The sequence below is a fragment of the Pteropus medius genome, unplaced genomic scaffold (assembly GCF_902729225.1).
Source record: "Pteropus medius unplaced genomic scaffold, Ma_sr-lr_union100, whole genome shotgun sequence".
Taxonomy (NCBI): domain Eukaryota; kingdom Metazoa; phylum Chordata; class Mammalia; order Chiroptera; family Pteropodidae; genus Pteropus; species Pteropus medius.
In genome coordinates this window covers 8,090,624-8,096,358 of record NW_024347790.1, presented here as the reverse complement: position 1 = coordinate 8,096,358, position 5,735 = coordinate 8,090,624, and the positions used below count along the sequence as shown (strand labels likewise).

The following is a 5,735-nucleotide window of genomic DNA, read 5'->3' as shown; positions in this document are numbered from 1 at the left end:
TCATTACATAATGCAAAACAATTTTAGTTTTTAAATTTAATTTTTTGAAATATAAGATTAAGTATATTAGCAGATAGGGTTAGGTTTTACTCTATTTCCTGTATGTGCATGTACCCAAAAGTATTCATAATGAACATATGATAAAAACAATTCTTCTGTAATTCCCCAGAGAGTCCAAAATGGACAATATAGTTTTGCATATCAATGTCGAAAATGAGATTTTTTTTTATATGCTAGAAGTAAGTAACGGCATCCAATTTCTGAGCATTTCTGACTTGTTTTGGTTTTTGTAATACAATTCTTCAGAGTGACGACCACAAATAAGGAAGCACCTAACTGCTTAAAACAGACTGATCAAGAAACGGTACTTCTACACTAACGGATGAAAATAGTAGAACTAATCAGTAAAACTGATTAATAAGTAGATCCAGGGAAGTTCTAAAAATATTTTGGGTCCTCAGTAAAATGGCACATAACTAGAAATAAGTACTTTCAGAATATAAAACATAAATAGTATCATAGTATCATATAAAAATTCAGTCTACGGCCATGCCACCCTGAACAAACCCAATCCTGTCTGATCTTGGAAGCTAAGCAGGGTCAGGCCTGGTTAGTAGTTGGATGGGAGACCACCTAGGAAGACCAGGTGCTGTAGGCGTAAAAAATAAAAAAATAAGAGATCGCAAGCTGACAAGGTCCTTGCAATCTGGGAGGTCAACCAAGGGTTGCCTTACCTAAAAAAAATAAAATAAAATAAAATAAATATATAAAAAATTCACCTTGAATGATGATCAAAACATGCTGATTAAAACAAAAACAAATTACTATATTTACATATTCTCACAGGAAAGACTTAAAAAATAATAATGTATGTTGGTTCAGGGAGTGCCATGAGATGAGCATCCTCATACTCGAGGCAGAATATAAATTGGCCAGTCTTTTTAAAAAAAAATTATGAAATGAATCAAGATCATTAAAGCATTTGTATACTTTGGCCAGGAATTTTACTTCTAGGAATCTATGCCAAGAGAAAATCAGAAATGTGAACAGAGATTTATGTGTGCAGATTCTGTGTAATGGTAAACTTTAAAAATATATTATAATCATTGTATAAATTATGACATTTCTTTAGAGCAAAATGATATGTAACCATTGGTAATTACATTTATGTAAAATGTTAATGACATGGGAAATGCTCAAGATATAAGGTCAAATGAACTAACATCGGGACAATGCCATATATGACATATGGTATCAACTAATATAAGAATTCATTCCAAACTAATTTGAGAGGGGATTTTTTTTTATTTCATTTAATCTCTATTCGATCAGAGTTATTGAAAACAGTTTATTAGATTTTTAAGAAAAGCACAAACATAGCCATCTTTTTTTTATGCAGAGAGAAGAGAAATGAACGTTATGTTAGACTTCTATAATTTTAATAGAGACTCCGAAGGTTATTTTCTTATGCCTGATGATTCGTTGTCCATGGTTTTCCATTAAAAAAAAAAAATCTATTTTAATGCGTATTCCTCTGCTCTAGTCTCAGTTTCCTAAGTTTTCAAATGAAGCACATATGTCTGGATCAAATAAAGGTCAGCAGACCTTTTCTGTAGAAAAGAAGAAAGGAAAAGAAATGGTACTTCTTTCTTTCCACATCTCCATTCCAAACCATCGAGGGAATGAGTTTACTTTTTTTATATTCAAATATTTGTTCTCTTCTTTTAGAGGAAGATTGAAGTAGGATATTCACCATCATGATGGGAATTTACTATTAAGGTTTATTGTTATTATTGGCAGGGCTGAGAGATGTACTTAGAGTAACACATCATTCTTTGTGTTTTACAGGGTAATACTGTGCTGTAGTTGGTGATATTTCAGCATATCGTTCCATATAAATATAGTGATTTACTAAAAATTACGTGCAAGTTACGAAAAATGAAATAACTTAAAAGACTTACGTAAAACGTAAAATAGTTTCTGGTGCTGCTAGCTGAGTGATTTTTTAATGCTGCTTTTTCCCCTCCCCACCTCCTCAGCAATTCTTCGAGGTGGAAGAAGAGATGACTTCTGGGTATGACTCAAGTGCTGTTAAAATAAACATGTTGTTCAGAAAACTGAAGGAGAAAGAAGCAGTGATTAAGGAATTACGAGAAGAATTGAAGCGAAATGAAGAATTTGGAATGCAAAGATTAGTAAGTTTCAAGGCAAACAACAATTAATTTTAATATATTTAAATAAAGTTTATAACTATCTGAAAGCTTGGATTAGGAAAAAAGGAAATACAAGTGATGTGTCTTGGGCCTGTCTCCACAACGTAGGCCAGTCCAACCCTTTCCCACTCAATGGCACATTCTGGAAAACTCATAATAGTTATAAATAGGAACAATATCATTGTTCTCAATTTTTTTTCATAACAGCAATAAAATAACCTATCTCCCACTGCAAAAATGTTCCCACTCTAGAGGAGCACATAAATAGATTTTTGTTTTAATTCGGAAGATTTCCACCCTTTTGTGCAGTCCAAATAATTTGAAAGACACAAAATTTGTCTCCGCCAAGCCAGAGGCTTCTGAGTAAGCCAGTTTGGAACAGGATGACCTTGAGGAGAAATGTCGAGAAGGAAGATTCTCACAAGGTTTCTCCTCCCCGACTTTTCTTTGTTGCACTGGGAGCCATGAGTTGCTTTACTGCTCAGAGGACTGATGGGGAAAAAAACGGGAAGAGAGCAGAAAGGAGAACCTAGGTTCCCATCATGGAGAATTTTAAAGGCTCTGGAAAGTGTGGACCCTGAGGGCGAGTTCATTTTCATCTCAAGTCAACTCTGAGCCACAGGTCCTGGCCCAACCATAGTCCACAGCCATAGAGGTGGTTTTATTCTTAGGTTCTAAGAGCAAGAAGCTGATCTTTGAGTAGAAGTAGCTTGCAGAGGGGCCAAAGGAATAGCAATCTGTTGAATATCAGCTCTTAGGCACCAGGTTCCTCATCGGTGGTCTCGCTTCTCATCCCACAGCACAGTTTACAGGTGAGGAGGTGAGACAGGATGGCTAAGTAACCTCCCCGCAGACACACAGCTAGTAAATGGTATAGCTGGTATGTGAACCGGAGGTCTAGCTAAATCCACAGCCCACAGAAGAAAGTAAGAATTAAAGGTTTAAGTATATACATATATGTGAGTATAGTATTATAATGTATATTTATATTATTTAATGTCTATTATAACTACTGTATGTTATACATGTGCATATGCACATAAATATTGATGCATGCATATAGATGTACAGAAAAAGGCTGAGAAGTTGTAAATCAAATTATAGTACTAGGAGGAAACACTTGTGGGTTGCTGGCGCCTTTAAATGCAATCTATGGTTGATCTAACCCCACACTTAAAACTTCAAAGTTAAAAGAGATAAGGAATTGAACGTGCATCATTCTGAGGACTTCGTTTACTAGCTGGTGAAGGAGTACTTGCTTTGTTTAATCGGTTAGAGTTGTTTGTGTTCTAAAAACAAACAAAAAAAAAGCTGAGCGTCTTCTAAACAATGTAGTATTAAGTATTATTAACATAGATTTAATAAAATTTAATATGAATTCTTTTTATACACTGATAGCCTTGGAGGAGGAGGCATATCCAATTTTTGCATTTACTTTTTTTAACTTTCTCCTGGGTCTATATTTACTCTTATGGGGGGGGGAGGGGCGGGAATAATTTAGTAGAAAAGGCTAAAAGACTGTAATAGTTTGGCTTTTAACCCTGCCTTAGCCAAAGACATCCGGTGTAAATTGGCAAGGCCATTTCGATCCATTTATGTTCCATTTTTGAATGGAAAGTGATACCTGCCTGGCTGAGAGAATTGTAAGAAGGCTACCTGTTGTATTGAATATGAAATGCTTTGAGTTCTTTGAAGAAAAATGAGTATATAAATTCTCGTTCTCATTATGAGGAAATACATAAATCCTATGACCATCTGGTTTACGTTCCATGAAATACACTGAGCAGGCCTCTGGACAGTTGAGAAACGTCACAATTCAGCAATTGAGTTCATTACGCTGAACCGTGGGATCTTTCTTGGGATGTTTACACTCTCAGTGTTCTCAGCCTGTTAACTGGTGCGTCTGGATATCTGGGCACGGAGGGAGGCAGGAAGCAAGAGGTTCCACCCTGCCCTTCTATAAGCAGGGTATTCTCTGGCTCAGGATGGCCAGACCCTGGTTATTCCACTGTAATTTGTGCCCAAAGAGACCACATTAGTATTTCTGTAAACACTCTAAGATCTGAGGAAGGCGAGATACACCTGATTAACTGAGTCTACGCGTTTCTCCCAAGTCCTTAGGACCCCAACAAAACATGTGACCCCGGTCTCCCGCCTTGATTGAGGGCAGCGCACAGCAGTACCAGCGTGCATTTCGGGAACAGGGATGTAAAACAGACCTCTGGAAAAAAATATATATATATTTTTTTAATTCTCTAAGAACAAGCTTTTCTATAATTGCATGCCACTTAAGTTCTAGATGATATATCATGTTTTTTTTTTTAATTCATCTTATCCAACTGCTCCCTCTAGTGGTATAAAAGAGCTCAAGACACCAAGTATCTGAAATTAGATTTGGAAAACAGTTTGAGGAAACAATTAGAAAATTTCAGAGTAGCAATGGAAATAACATGAAATAACTTTGAAAAAATTGAATAAATAAGAGGGAAGCACCCTAGTTTATTCTTACTGATACTCAAATTACATAAATAAATTTATAGTTAATAAGTAGTGCTAATATCTTTCCAGGACTGTTTTTGAGAGAAATCTGATAAGAATGTGATCGAAAAGGGAAAGTTTAATAAACAGCTAGTTTACATTATGTGAAAACCAGAAAAGGGAGCTCTTCAAGTTACAGAAGCATCATCTCTCCAGGTCAGACCATCCTTAATGCTGAATTTCCCAGAGAGCAACTGCATTCAAAAGCAGAGCTTCTTTTCGGGTTTAGTTCTGTTGGAAACCATTGTGACTTAACTGCATACCTCTGTTGTTACCAGGTTGTCATGCTGTGCGTTGATAAATCCCCTTGAGAATTGCTAAAGCGGGCTATCCCGTCAGAGTCCGTGGGCATGTGCGTGTGCGTGCGCATGCCTGTGTTTTAACTGCCGTTGGATTTGTCCTTTTGAAAAGACTTTCTTTTTTTTTTCTTACCGCAACATGGATGAGCCGTGCAACCATCACTCACGCACCCCCTATCCGTGAACATAACTGCTCGTTATTGACAGTTCCAAAACAGAGCTGTCATTCAAGAGTGGCAGCTCTGCAGGGCTTCACTGCCCCAGTGTGCCACTTTCCTGGTTGTCACTCACTGGGAAAGCACCTGCTCTTCTCTGTGACTGTCATGCAGCCTGGGCATGCATCAGAACCCCATTCCACCCCCAGCATCAAATTGAGATGTCCAAGTCGTGTACGTGGAGCCTGCAGAATTGAGATGCCAATATGGCAGGAGGTTGACGGCTGTGCAGGCGCATGCAGTGCTCGACGGTACTTCTCAGGCTTTGTTGTGCATATAAGTCGCCTGCAGCAATTGTTAAGATACAGATTCTGATTGTAGGTCTGGGGTGGGGGTGGGGCTGAGATTCTGCATTTCCAGTAAACTCCCAGGTGCAACGGATCACACTTTGAGTGGCAAGGCTCTAGTCTATACCAGTTTTCAGATTCTTTCAAGACCAGATCGGAATTCTGAAACCTGGGAACAGAGAT

General features: G+C 37.6%; 1 pseudogene; it reads left to right on the top strand.

Annotated features, from left to right (window-relative positions):
- The first annotated feature begins 539 nt into the window (after positions 1–539).
- On the top strand, positions 540–658 carry LOC120614764 (uncharacterized; annotated as a pseudogene).
- Positions 659–5,735: the final 5,077 nt, after the last annotated feature.